Source organism: Falco cherrug, chromosome 7 (assembly GCF_023634085.1).
Source record: "Falco cherrug isolate bFalChe1 chromosome 7, bFalChe1.pri, whole genome shotgun sequence".
In the NCBI taxonomy this organism is placed as follows: domain Eukaryota; kingdom Metazoa; phylum Chordata; class Aves; order Falconiformes; family Falconidae; genus Falco; species Falco cherrug.
In genome coordinates, this window is record NC_073703.1 from 12,069,563 (window position 1) to 12,083,852 (window position 14,290).

Genomic DNA, 14,290 nt, shown 5'->3' on the forward strand with positions numbered 1-14,290 from the left:
TCTTGCTGTATCCTTCTTGGAAATGGTTCAGATCCCATCGTGGCAGCTGAGGCCAGCCTGATTCAAAGGATACCCTGAATCCCATACGCTCCTCCTACATGCCCCACCACCCATTTTTAGCAGCTAAAAATATGCAGTGAGAACACCAAACAACCCCTTCACCTGGGTTTGTTAATGGAGGGGCAGTTGCTTGCCTGCATTAGAATGCCAAGGGAAAGAAACATCCCTCTTCTTCTCCCGTGAAGGCACATCTAATTTTTGCATCATTCTGCCCCTGTGCCTAGCCAGCCTTAAAGCACCACGGGACATGTACCTGTGCTCAAAGATACACAGATTAAAACATGTGTCTGCAGGGCAGGTAGCTCAGTTTACCTCCACTGGTTGCAGAAGGGAAGCAGTTGCAAATGCATCATCTTGAGAGCAAGCTCTGAAACATCTCCCACGTTGCCTGCACTCCCCCAGAGCCCTACACAGCTGCTCTGTGGGTGGAAGTTCTGTTTTCCTTGTACCCCCATGAACTTTATTTTTTGCTGTTTCTTTTTGTATGAAGAGATGAATACTCTTCAGTGCCTACGGCTTATTTCAGGGCTTTGCTGAGGATCTGGCCAGCACATGTAGCCTTACTTCAGGGCATGGCTCTTGAAGAAACTAGAAGATGGACACAGCGTCTTTTTCATCTAGTGACTGTAAGACCAAACAGCCCAAATCCCAGCCTACAGCCATGTTGTGGAGATAACGCCCATGCTCCAGGGGAGAACAAGAGCTCCCCTCAGGATCCCACAGCCTTGGATCCGGCAGCGGGAACGTGGGCAGGAACATGTAGGTGTTGGCATGTGCAGGCAGGAACACGTGTACACTGGGACAAGCGTGCCCATCTCTGCAGGCACAGTCCCACGCTGCCCACACACCAGCCCATCTCTGTGCACTCACCCCATGTGGATCTGACCGAAACGTGGGCTTGGGGGCATGGGGTGACTGCGAGGGCTGATGGTAAATTTACTGATGGTAGATGGAGGGAAGCACGGTAGAAGGAATTAATGGAGAGATCCATTTGAGATGCAGCAAGGAAAGGTTTCCTGTTGCAACACACAGGAGAAGGAGCTAAAAAAGGGAGCAGCATGTTAGAGAAAGGTGTGAGTTCAAAGGCTGTGCCAGGGCCAAGAAGAAGGAAAGGTGGCAACCAGGAGCAGTTTGTGTTCCTTAGTGTTGGGTGATGCTGAGAGTGAGGGAAAAGCACCGGCTGCTCTGAACAAAAGCCATCAAGTGGGGAGATGGGAATGGGATAGAGGGGACTAAGCAGGAGCCACAGAGCAACGAGCACCAAGATCAGGGGTTTTTGGAGGACCAAGTGGGTGGCTTTTCATGCTGGAGTGAAGGATGGGCTGGAGAAGGGGGATGGCACCCAGTGAGGATGTGCAAGGTGGTTCTGGCCCATGGACAGGGAGCCAGCACCGAGTCTCACAAGTCACAGTCGCAAGGTGCCTTTAGGATGGAGGAGCTGTCGTGGTGCCAGGGCGGGTGGTTTCCCAAAGGTGAGCTGAGCACAGAAGGTGAGATGTGACCAAGATTTCCAGGAGAGAGAGAAGGAGCTCCACAGTGGGGTTGGGAAGAGCCGAGTCATTTCTCTATAAACAGCACATTAGGCCAGATGCTGGGGTTTGAGCACAAGCTGGGCAGTAACACATGCAAGAGACTGGAAAGTTCATTCTTCCTCCCATGTCTGCACAGCATCCTTGAGCCACGCCAGTGCTGCAGCCTGTCCTGCAGAACCAGGACCCTTCAGGGACCAAGGGGTCCCTCTGGAGACCGAGCGGAAGGGAAGAGCTCTGCCAGCTGCGTTTGGATTCTCCTTAACTCACCTGACCTGCAGTGTCCACCATCACTGCGCGGGCGGCTGAGACCCAGAGGTGATTGAGACCCTTGCTATCATTGCTGCTGTTCAGGGCTGTTTCTTACAAGGCCCCTGACACCTTACTACATGAGTCCAGTTTCTCTGGTTGATTAAAAGCAAAATCCTTGACCAAAAACCCCATAATGTTTGCTTGCAACCTCATTGCCATAGTAACAGAGGTCCTGAGGACACCTCTGAAGTAGGTCAGCACGGGCCCCATTTTGCTGCATCTCCCATCATGGCACAGCTCCACAAACAGGGTATACCTACCGTGGTCTAGCCAGACATCACCCTGGCACAGCCCAGACCTGCCTGGGGAAAAGCCAGGCTGGAAAGTTGCCCTCCGGTGACAGCACCCAAGGGTGCCAAGGGCTGTTCTGCACCCAGTCACAGGAAAATTCTGTCCCTCCTGCTGCCCCCGTGCCAGTTCATTGGTGTTCCCCAAGTCAGGGCTCCCTTCCCAGCCTTCCTTCTCCCCATCCCCCACCATCTCGCTGCCTCCCTCCCCCCTTTCCCCCAGCGCCTCTCCTCCTGCTTTGCATAATTTTCCATTTTCAGTGTCCCCTTTTCTTTTTCTTCTCTCCATATGGTGCGTCCCCCTCTCTGCCTGGCGCAGGAGCCGTCCTTAACAAGCTCGGCAAAGCCCTCTCTCTCAGGGGCTTCACATGAAAGATGCTCTGTAAAAACAGAGGCTGGGATGGAGCCCCCCCTTTTCCCCCCTTGATTTATATGGGGCTGGATGTGGGAACGTTTCTGGGTCGCGCTTTTGAGCCGCCGGGTGCCCGCGCCTGTTCTCTCCAGCCATTCAGCGCAGACCCCTAAGGCCAGCTCGTCCCCTGCCTTTGATCTGCAATGCAGAAAGAGTGGCGGGGCAAGTTTCGACCACTCTAGTTTGGACCGAGCCCTCGTTTCAGCTGGCAGAGAGGGATACCCTCCTGCTCAGTGTCCAGTGGTCTTTTCCAGCCGACTGTTTCGGTTCCCTCCTACATCCCTGACACCACGAGGACCTTTGGCCCCACCAGGTCCAAGGTGCTGGGGCTTGGGGAAGCAGCAGGTTTGCAATACACAGCGACTCGGCATGTCTAACCCATCACTGCCCCTCTCCTGCTCCACCACAGACACTGGCCAGTGAGCACCCAGCCAGCCAAGCCAGGGGTGGAGTGAAGGGTGCCGGGGCTGGCAGCGCCTGCCCAGCATTTGATGGGTTAAGCTGGTCTCCAGCTAATTTCTCCCAGCGGCTCCCCTCCTCCTCATACTTCTGTATGCAGCAGGCAGGGCCTCAGCGCAGGTTCCTGCACTGAGCTGTTGCCAGGGGAGTAGTTAGGCGAGTCTGAGCTATGCAGGGAAAAGGCCTGGGCTGTCAAAGTGTCTGAGATGAACCATAGCCCGGTCCCCCTGCAGCTGGGCCCAAGCATGCATCAGCCCTTGTTTGGAGCCTGGGAATGGCAAAGCCCAGGGAGGTTCAAGGGCAAACTTGCTATTCATTAGTCAGGGGTCCTTGACGTTCCCACTCTCTGTCTCCGTTCTTCTTCTTCTTCTCTTTTCTGTCCCTCTTTTGACAGATTCCTGGGTGCTTTTGGGGAAAACTCCCCTCCTCCTCCTCCTCCTCGCCCCAGCAAAAGCCCTCCACATAAACTTCCCCAGCAGACAAGGCAGGAGGACAATAACGGCAGGGCCATGATGCAAACGAGAGCCAGCGGAGCAGCCTCATCCCCTGGGTGTCCTTTCTCCCTGGTCCTCCCCGTGCTGCTGCGGGAGAGCCAGCTGACACATTCATTTCGCTCATCTTGCCCATCACCGATGTTTTATTATCTTGATGCTTGCAGGAAATTGTAACTTGAGATAAGAGAAATGTCAGCCGCCTTCTCCTCTCTCCCATAGCCCAAAGCACCAAGAAGTTCCTCCATAGGAAATGTAAATGCTTGCCCAGGTGCACAGGATGAGCATGAGATGGAGGGAGCCTCGAGAGGCCATGTGAGCATCTCCACCAGGAGATAAAACTCGCAGCGTAGGTGTAACACGGGGCTTCCCTCCCGCCCCACCAAACAGAATATTTCAGAGCTCTTAGAAACCGAAGCTCCCTTGTAATTATCCAAAGCAAACAGCACGTGTTATTAGTTTAAAATTATTTTTTCTCCCCCCTCCCCGGGCCCCTGGAGCAGAATGGAGGTGTAATTGTGCTAAGGAGTTAGCAGGGGAGAGCACAGCTTTTGGTCACATTCAAGTTGGAGGGCTTGAGCCAGGGAGGCGGTATGAAAGGCTGGTATTTGCATAAGCAGCGTGCATCCTTACAAAAAAGAAAGATATCAGGGGCTTGCAAAATTCGATCAAGGCTTGGAGGGAAGAAAAAAAAAAGGGGGGGGGGGGGAGGAAGGGAGGGGGAAAAAAATTGACAGTGAAAAAGGTTTTTCTAAGTAACACCCTGGCGAGATTAAATTGTCCAGAAAGTTTCTCCGTGTGAGCCGGTGAAGCGGAGGCTGGGCTGAGGGCAGGGGAGGAGTGGGGTCCCTCCTTCCCAGCCTCAATAGGGGATAGGAATCTGATTAGGCAGAGCGTCCTGCATCCATTTGCCATTATTTGAGGATTTTTTTTGCCCTTCCCACTGCCCAGAATTGCTGTGGCAGAGAAGTTTGTCAGCATATAAACCTCAGCACTGGCTTTGTAAGGACACAGGGAGGCACAGGACAAAGTGCCGGGGCAGAGGCTGAGCTGCATTTGCAGTTATTTATGCACTCTTTTTTAAAAAAAGAGAGGGATAATGAATCCACATGCTACTTTGCGGGACGCTTTCCCTGCACAGGGCATTGGGGAGGGAAGGCAGTGCTGGGCTGGAGTCGAGTCCTGGTGGAGCACTATTTTTGCAAAAACCCTCAATGCCAGGCTGAGCTTTGCCTGCAGAGAAAGTGTGTGCAGGAGGTTTGGGCTTTCCTGAAGCTTATGTCAAATCAGTTGGGTCAGTCCAGCCCCTCCTGCCGCCAGTTACTAAGCATCAGAAGGTGCAAACCCACCAGGCAGGCAGGGCATAATTTCCAGGGTGGGCTGATGTCTCGTACCAACAAACATCCTATCTCTCTGCACCACAGATGAGCTTCTCTGTAGATCTCAGCAAGCTCAGCCTGCTCAGGCAGAGGGCAGGGGCTGTCACTGCCCAGGGCAGGGGTCTTTGCCATGCAAGGTTTTTTCCCTGGTGAGCACAAGGGTTCAGCCACCTCCTCCTCTCCTGGACTTGTGAAAGCACCCGCCACCGTTCAGATCTCATCTGCCCTGACCTGAACATCCTTGCTAGACTTGGGGTATTGGGGGTGACTCCTAATGCCACACAGGATAAAGCAGTGCTGCACCTTGGCTTCTTGCAGCCTGGGTGTCCCTACACATAGGCCAGCATGAGGTCTGTCCTGTCAGCACCCTAATTCTCCAGAGAGTCTCCAGGTGCTTCTCCAAACCCGTGCACATGGGGTGGGGTTGGCTTCTGCCTCTCTGAAGCTTTAGTCTTGCTTCAAAGTTGCGAAAGGGAAGGGATTTTCCTTGGATTTCCATCAAGTGTTTTATGAATATTGCAATAAAGGGGTTACAGAAGATCTATTTTTAAGAGAGAGAAAAAATACCCATGAAAATTGCAGCCTGGACCCCAGAGTGTAGAGTATTTGCACAGTTCAAAGAGTTACGGTGGTTCATCCAGTCGCAGCCCGGGAACGTCGTGGTGCGACCTACAGCAGATCACATGCCAGCTACTCCCAGGGCGGCTCATTAGAGAGCCACACAGAAGATTTATCTCTTAAAATGGGCTTGCAAATATTTTATAAAATTTGCAATATTTTATAAAATTACAATTTGGTGCAATAAAAGGAATAAATTAGCCAGCTGATGGTTCCTTTTTCACTCTGGATCCAAGTGTATTCAAAAACTAGTTGTATTAGTCTGCACTCCTTCCAGCATAACAGTTTATAGGCAAAGCAAAAGGAGGATGGCAGAGGGATGGGACTAGGGGCTGTGCTAGGGGATCCATACTCGCTGTGGGTAAAGCAGAAAGGAAGTAGAGAAAAAAAATAGGAAAAAAGTGGGGAGAACCTGCTACAAGGTGCAAGATGTGTGGGGCAAACCCTGGGAGGTGTGAGGACAGCTGAGAAGGGGACTTGCACTGAGCATCACAGCTTTGGCTCCAGCTTGGTGGCTTGGTATCACTTTCTCCAGCCAGGCAAGGGTGCCGAGGGCAGGGAAAGTTAACATGAAGATTAAAACATCAGAGCGCTGTGCCTTTAGTGGCTCTGACATGCAGAGTAATCCCATGCCCCAAAGCCTAGGGAAGAAGGAAAAGCGGCAAGCCCTCCCCTGGCTGGCAGTGTGCAGGGCAGGCAGAGGTAGAGGAATGAGGCGGGTGCGGGGGGAACTTGGCATCTCGGGGACCACAGTTTTCCGCATTGGGAAGGGGTTAAGGCAGCCTGGAGCCATGGCAAATGTGCGGTGAGGAGGGAAAGAGGGTTGGAGTTTCGCTCCATCACTGAGCCAAGTTTGTCTGTTCTCAGCTGAGCACTGCTGGACCGTTTCCGTGCCAGAAATCATAACCACTCTATTTTTTTCCTTTCTTTTCTAGATCCCAGCAAGTAGAGAAGGGACTTTTCAATCCTGTGAGCTCCTTCTTGCAGTTGGCTGCCACCTGCCCAGACTTGCCGTCTGATGTCTCTGGGTTTCTCCAGGAGGGCCCTGACCTGCTTCTCCGATGGCCCCAGAGAAGAGGCAGCTTTGGCTTATGGACACAGAGGGTTTCTGCATCACTTCGAATCACGCCGGTCCAGTCGTGGGGAGGGAGCCAGGGCAACACGGGGAGCCAGGGATCATCCCACATCACTCCTGTATGTTGTCTTCAGTGCCCTAAACACCCCAGAGCATGACCACTGCACTCAGGCCGAGAGATACGAGTGAGCCACTCTCTCACCTGCCAAAATACTGGGTGCGTGATGGTTGGAGGGAGCTTTTAATACTGGGCTTTGCTCATGGAGCAGAACTTGGCCCTTGCTGCTTTTCACCCCCGGTTGTGCAGTGCTGCGGGAGCACAGCCATCCTGACAGTGCTGTGCTCAGGGCCCAGAGGACCGTGAGTCTGTCCAGGCCCAGCAGCCCAGCTGCTGTTTTATTGCACCCTCTCTGTTCCTGTAAGAGAAACATTACTGGCTGTAATTCTCTCCCATTAAAATCCCCCCCACCCCATGCACTGTTGGAAATAAACTCTCCCTTTTGCAAAAGTGAGCCGTGTGATTTGGTGCAGTTTTGGGATGGAGGAGGCAATGAGCAGAAAATAAATGCAAGCAAACCGACAGGGAAGCGGGAGCAGCCGAGAGCCAAGCGGCTGGGCTGCACCATGCCCTGCATCAGGCACATTTCCCTGAAAGCCCAAGCGAATCCCTTGCCGCTAAATGATCTTTATTTGGTTTGAACCCCGTCTGGGAAGTAACTGCTAAACCCAATGCAAACAGACCCCCGTGAAAGAATATAATGAATATGTCTCTCAAATGATTTGGAGCCCTTCTGCCTGCAGAGCAGGGTTCCCCATTGTGCCCAGCTCCTGGCGTGCTCGGGGCAGGCTGCGCGAGGTGGCCGCTTTCCCAGCTGAAATCCGAAAAAAGCAAACAATGGGTCAAGGCCGGCATTGTGCGAGCCCAGGCAGGCAGAAGGAGCGCAGCCCGGCATGGCCAAGTTCAAGGCTGGGCAGGGGGCCGGGCGCGCAGGGATGCTAACAGGGGCTGCGCGGGGGCTGTGGAGGCGTGGAGCAGGGGGGTGGGGGGCTCTGCATGCCATTATCCTGTGCAGCCGCAAGCACCCAAAAACCACCTTACGGAGAGGCAGTGGGGGATTTGGGTTGCTGGGGGGCTGGTGCTACTTAGGGGTTGGTACTGCTGTGGGGGATTGGTGTTACTTGCAGGAGGACTGATGCTACTGGGGGCGGACTGGTGCTATCAAGGAGTTACAGGGGGAACTGGTGTTGCTAATGGATATTACTGGGGGGACCAGTGCTATGCGGGGGGGTGCAGAGGGAGATGATGGCACAGTGTGGATCCTGGCGTGTGTGTGTGTCTGTGTTTGGGAGCCCCGCAGAGAAGACAGACTCAGGGTGTTACACACGGCTCTGCCTGGTGCTCCAGGCCCAGGCGGGGACCCCCCCACACCCCCTCATCTCCCCGCCGCTCCCCCCTCCCCGGATGAAGTGTGCGGAGACAGGCAGAGCAGCCCGTGGAAAAACACCATGGAGGGCCCGCACAAAGGGGGTTTTATTCAAATTTGTTTAGAGTTTAGCGGATTTGCATGAAAAATGTGTGAGAAAAGCCGGCTCCAGTGACCTCATCCCCAGCTGCCATTAATGTTCAATTAAGTGCTGAATAGTAGCAAAGGGGGGACCGGCCAGGACGTGCAGAGAATCCAGGCTCGGGCGCAGACTGTGAGAACCGGGCAGCCCCCCCGACCGTCTGGCCCCGGCCAGCCCCGACGGGGTCCCCCCGCCGCCGCCCCCTCTCCGCCCCGGGAGGTGCGCTGAGCCCGTCGGGTCTCAGCCCGTCTGGGTTATTCCCCAGATCACTCGCATCCTGAAGCAAAGTGCCACCCCCCGCAAAGGTGGGTGTTCGGGGGGGTGATGCCCCCACTTCCGCCACCGAGGCTGTTGTCACGCACCTCCCCACACCCCCAACCCCGACAGCCCCCCCCCCCCGCCCCCCGCAGCCCGGCTCGCCCGGCCCGGGGCCGCTCTCCGCCTGGCAGACGGTGTCAAAGCCCAAGTTCAAGTCCACGCCGAGGGGCTCTGCCCCGGGATTCCCAGCTCCTTTCCATCCTCCGCCTTTTGTTCGCTTCTGACAATTGCTCTTTATTTCTTACACACCCCCAGCCTCCCCCCCGCACCCCCCCTCCCTGCCCGCACTTGGCACCGTTTAGCTGCCTGCCTGCAAACTTAACAACCCCGGTTCTTGGTATAAGCACTCAAATTACCCTTCTTTCTACATATAAACACGGCCCGGGGTGTGCAGCTCTCCCGGCCGCGGGGTCCCCCCGGCGCAGCCCGGCTCCCCGCACCGGCCCCGGCCGGAGGAAGTTTCTGCTGCGGGACACGGCGGGAGAAAACGAGCCGGATCCAGCACCCCCCCTCTCCGGGGCTCCCCCGGGCCAGCGCTCAGGTAAGGGAACACACCCCCCCATTTGCTTTCGGGGCGCTGCCTCTGCCGCGGGGCGCGATGGCACGGCAGGTTTTGGGGGGTGATGAGGGGGTGTCTCTGCAGGAGGTCCCGCATCCTCCCGCAAAACCAGCCCAGCCCCGGGCATCCTGATGCGGAGCCCCGAGCCGGCCTCCCCCCGGGGTGCGGACCCCACCCCCTCCGCCCCGGGCCGGGGTGCGGGGGACACGCTGCCTGGCGGGGGCAGCCGGACAGCCAGGGGAGGGGGCCTTCCCGAACCTGCCTCTGCCCCGGCCTGCCTCTCTCCGCCCCCCTCGGGAGGGGAACACCCACCCGGGAGCGGGCCGAGGGCCTGGGGGGGACCCCGTCGGGCCGGCACCCCCGGGGCTCCCGAGCACCGACACTCCCGGGCCCGCTGCCGGGGGAGGGGGGGCGGGGCGGGCATGGGGCTTCGGGGACAAACTTCCCCGCCGGGGGGGTGGGCGGCGGCAGCATCTCTGCGGGGGGGCACACCTCCGTCTCCGTAGGTGCGATACATGGGGCAGGGGAGGCCATAGGGTGCCCGGGGGGCTGACTGATGCCCCAAGTAAATCTCCTCCCAGTATCTGTGGCTGGGATAAACTGGTCGGTGCAGGGCGGGTCCAGAGGGCCGCGTCTGCGCTGAGGCCTCGGGCACAGACAGGCAGATTTGGGTTTTCGGATGTTTTTATTTTTTTCTAAGACAATTTCGGGTGAAAGGAGGTGGAATACCCTCGCCCCCCTCCGTAAAAATAGAGATAAGGGACTGAGGGAGCGAACACACCTCCACTGGGGAAGGGAGCAAGATTTGGGAGGAGGGGGGATAAGAAGCTGAGAGGGGACGGGAAGGGGTGGGATGCCGTGTGGGGAGGCAGGAGGGGCTCCCCCGAAACCCGTCCCCAAGCACGGCGCAGGGAGGGGCGCCCGTGGCCGGTGCCGCGGGGCGGGGCGGGCCGGGGGCAGCGCGGGGGGCCGTGCCTCGGGTCCCGAGCTGTCACACCCGCGCGTCACGCGGCGTCGTGTGCTATAACGCGGCATCATAAGTTACAGCGTAACATATAATATACGTCTTTTATACAGAGAGATGTGTAGTATGGAGAGTATAGCACACTGTACCGCATTACAGCCGTGCACCGTCCCCGGGGCTCCCCGCCGGCCCCCACGCCCCGTGCAGGGGTGGTGCTCCGTGCCGTGCCGTGCCGTGCCGTGCCGTGCCGTGCCGTGCCGTGCCGTGGCGACGCCGCATCCCCGCTCAGGCGGCGGGGACACCCCCCTCGGCTCCCCAAAACAGAGCCCTGCGCTCCAGCGGGCGTGTTTGAAAATAGCGGTGTGGGCGCACCTCGGGGCGGTGGGAAAGGCTGGGCTGGTTTTTCTTTTCTTTTTTCTTTTTTTTTTTTTTTTTTTGGTGGCTATTTTAAAACCCCACAGTCGTGCCGATGCCTCCACGGTCCGCCCCAACCGTGGGCCCTCACGCGTGACTGTACACACGGCTGCTTCTCTCCACTTGTGCCCGTGCACACCCCTCGCCCCCCTCAGCAAAGGAACCGAGGGACGAGCCCCTCCAGGGTGCCCACCCGCGGCTCCGCGCCCACCGGGGGCCACGCGTGGTGCTGGCGGACCCACAGCCGTCGCGAGTGGCCTGGGTCTCAGCACCCGGGCCAGCGTCGGAGCCCCTCGGAAGGAGGGAAGAGACTTTTCCCTCGGGCGGTGGGAAATCAGAAATACCCTCGTCGTGGAAACAGCGAGGATCTGGCTCTGGGCGTGGGGAAGGCGGGATGGAGGGGGAGAAGGAGGGATGGAGGTGAAAAAGGGATGGACGGGGAGAAGGAGAGTTGGAGCAGGGGGTGGAGGCATGGAAGAGGGGAAGGAAGAACGGAGGGGTGGAGAGGGAGAAGGAGGGATGGATAAAGGGTAGATAAGGAGAAATGGAGGGTGGAAAAGGAGGAATGAAGGGTAGAAAAGGAGGGCTAGAGGTGTGATAAAGAGGGATGGCGATGAGAGAAGGAAGGATGGAGGGGGAGAAGACGGGATGGAGGGGGAGAAGGAGGGAGGGAGGGGGGAAGGGTGCCGCGCCCCCGATTGGCTGCTTCGGGACAAAATCCGGCGCTGGGTTTGCGGGGAGGGGGCGCGGATGGGCCGGGGGCTGCTGGGGGGCAGAGGTGGGCGCTCGGGCGGCTCGCAGGGCCCCCCCCGGCAGCCATTTTGTGGCAGTGCCTGCCGTCGTGCCAGGGCTGGGCGGTGGGGCCGGGGGTGCGCCCTGCCCTCCCCGGCCCGGTGGGGCGGTGAGGGGCGCGGGGCGGAGGGAGGCCTCCATGCCACGGTGGGAAACGTATTACCTCGCCCGCCACGCTTGCCCATTGACAGAGATAAACATGCAAATGAGTCTCTTTGCATGTCATTAGCATACAGGCAGATTGGGGGGGGAGGGGCCGCCTGTGTGCGCACTGCAGCGTGCTTTAATCCAACACCCAAACAGCCATTGCTGGTGTCTCCCGCCAGCAGCACCTGCGGCTCGCCGGGCCCCCCGCCGCGGGCAGTGGGACCCCCATCACCCCCCCTGCACCCCCCCGCCCGCGGAGCCGCCACCGGGGCTGCCCCACCAGGTACCCGGCTCCTCCAACCTGGCCCGGGGCTGCAGGGCACAAGGACACGCAGGAAATAAATAAAGCCAAACCTCGGGCAGCGCTTTCTTGGGGCTATTTCTGTGTTTTCACCTATTTCTGTATATTCTTTCACCTTGTGCAGGGGAAGGGAGCGGGCGGGGGGGCCCTTATACCGTTCAGCCGATGCCTCTTGCAGCCCCGCTCCGCCGCCACCTTTAATTGCGTGGGGTGGGTGGATTGGGGAAAAGGAGCGACAAAGCTGGTGGATTTGGGGAAGGGAGGTGCAGGGGGGAGCACGGCCCGGGCTGGGGGGGTCCTCGCGGTTCCCGGAGCTGGGGGGGCGGCAGGGGTGCCGCCTGCGGGGCTAGGTCTGCAAGACGGCCCGTGTGTATGTGGCGCCCGTGTCCGTGTGTGGACACGGGTGTGTCCGCGACCTCTGCCTGTGCCGGGCCATGCGTGTCCGCACGCGCGTGTCGCATCCCCCCACCATACGCGCGTACCCACTCGGGTGGGTGTGCTACCCCGGCGGCTATCCGACCGGGGTGGGGGGTGGTGTATGGGGTCTGTGTGTGTCCTCCCACACGCGTGTGTGTCCCCGAGCGGGTGTGTGAGCGCACAGCGGCTGTTCCTGCTCCCCGGACACCCGTGGGGTGCAGCCCGCCGCGGGCTGAGCACGGCACCCACGGCCGAGGGGTGCGGGGAAGGCCGCCGCCCCCCGCTCGCAGCTCAGGCGGGGGGACCCCCCCCCGGCCGGGCTTCCCCTCCGCGCCGCCCGCCGTCCGGTGAGGGGGGGACGGCAGGGGGCCCTGCCATCGCCCCCCCGGGTTTTCGTTGAAGGGGGAACAGCTCTCCCGTCCCTGCGAGAAAGGCGAAGCAGCCTGCAACGGGCCGCGGGGCGAGGAAAAAGCATCCAGGGGGGAATCCACCGTCCTCGGGTGGTCGTGGCGAGCACTCCGCGGGCACTTTCTTTCCTCCAAAATCCCCGCACGGCTGCGGTGAGACGGGGGGAGCGGGGGAAGCGCTCGGGCAGCCCCGGGTGCGGGGTGCGGGCTCCCCGCGCCTCTCGCAACGACCGCTCCGCAGCCCGGGGGAACCTGCTCTGGCGCGGACCCCGGCCCCGTTCAGGGGGTCTCGGCGGGGGAATCACCCCCTCTTCCCTGCGCCCGCCCGAGCCGCGACACGACCCTCCGTCCGACACCTCCCAAAGCAGCAGGTCCCCGCTCTCGCAAAGAAACCGGCTTTTTAGTCTTGCAAATAAACACGATTTTTATTCTTGCAAAGAAACACACTTTTTATTCTTGCAAATAAACACGATAATTTTTTTTCTTGCAAATAAGGCCGATTTTTCCTCTAGCAAAAAATCCCACCCGCTTTTCTTCCGCCTCGGCTGTTTATTTCTGGTCGGGAAGGACAGGGCGGGGAGGGGGCGCCGGGGCCGGACCGGGCGTTATTTTGCGGAGGGGGAAACCCAAACTCGGGTGGGCGTTGAGAAATAAAATCCTGCCGGCTCATCTCCGTGTCCCACTGCAGGGGAGAGAAAAGCGCCAGCGAATTTGTTTTCCAAAACAATTTTTTAAAGCTCGTGTATATCTTTTCCCCGTATTTCCTCTGGAGAGTGAAAATTCACAGAGCAGCCCCGTAATGATTTTTTGCTGCTGAAAATTCCTCCCAAATCCAGTTAACAGATGATCATTACAAATAATGCCGCCTCTTTTCTCAGCGACTCAGTATACAATTGGAAATTAGAAACACCGTTGTTTTGTTGTGGATTTTTTATGTGCGTGGTTTTGGGTTTTTTTTGTTTGTTGGGTTTTGGGTTGTTGGTTTGGGGGGGGGCTTTTTTTTTTGGTGTACCTGAAATACAATTTTCTTAAATTTAGGCAGTGCTTCAGAACAGCCCGCTGGATAAAATCCGGAGGTTCTGCCTTTTAAAACGACAAAAGTGTTAGGTGAAGGCTCCGGGAGAAGCACCGTGGCACGAACAATGCTGAGCGGGGATGAATCTGTCCGGCGCGTGCCACTTAGGGGAGTCACCCTTTTATTTTCAGTCTTGAGTGGGAAAATTCAGAGAGTCGGAAAAAGCGATTGATGGAAACCTTGAGACCTGCGGCCACCGAGGCGGCCCCGGCAGCCCCGGCCCCGGCCCGTACCAGTCCCTGGACCTGCTCTCCAATCCCCTGTGCCCGGTTCCTCCGGCCGGCCGGTGGGATCGGGGGACGGGCACAGCCCTGGGCTGCAGGGCAAAGTTTGCAGCGCTCGGCAGAATTACTGCAAGGGTGATACGGGGCGCAGGATCCAGCCCCGCTCTGCGGAGCCGGTCCTGATCTCTGGGTCCAGGGCTGGTACTACCTTGTGCCGCCGTCCCCAGGCGCGACCCTCACCCGGAGCATCAATGCCTCCAACTTTGGAGCCAGCCACCAGCGCGGCGGAGGAGCGGGAAGCGGCGGTTAACGAAAGGGGGCTGTATTTCTGGCAGCAGGGCCGGCTCTTTGTCGGTGGGACCGGGCAGGGCGACCCCGGGGCTTTACCACCCCGTTTCGCCGTCGAGACACGGCGGCGCGTCCGCACCGTCCCCAGCACCGGGAGAAGCCCTGCATGCCGGCGGGGGCGGCGGAGGCTGGCCGA

At 58.5% G+C, this 14,290-nt stretch overlaps 1 long non-coding RNA gene across 1 annotated transcript in view; it reads left to right on the forward strand.

The window, feature by feature from the left end:
• Nucleotides 1-7,130, forward strand: part of LOC114015228 (uncharacterized) — a 40,805-nt gene extending 33,675 nt beyond the window's left edge. The window contains exon 4 of the long non-coding RNA XR_008733155.1: nucleotides 6,483-7,130. This is a non-coding gene — a long non-coding RNA (uncharacterized LOC114015228). The remainder of the gene's footprint in view (nucleotides 1-6,482) is intronic.
• The last annotated feature ends 7,160 nt before the right edge of the window (nucleotides 7,131-14,290 follow it).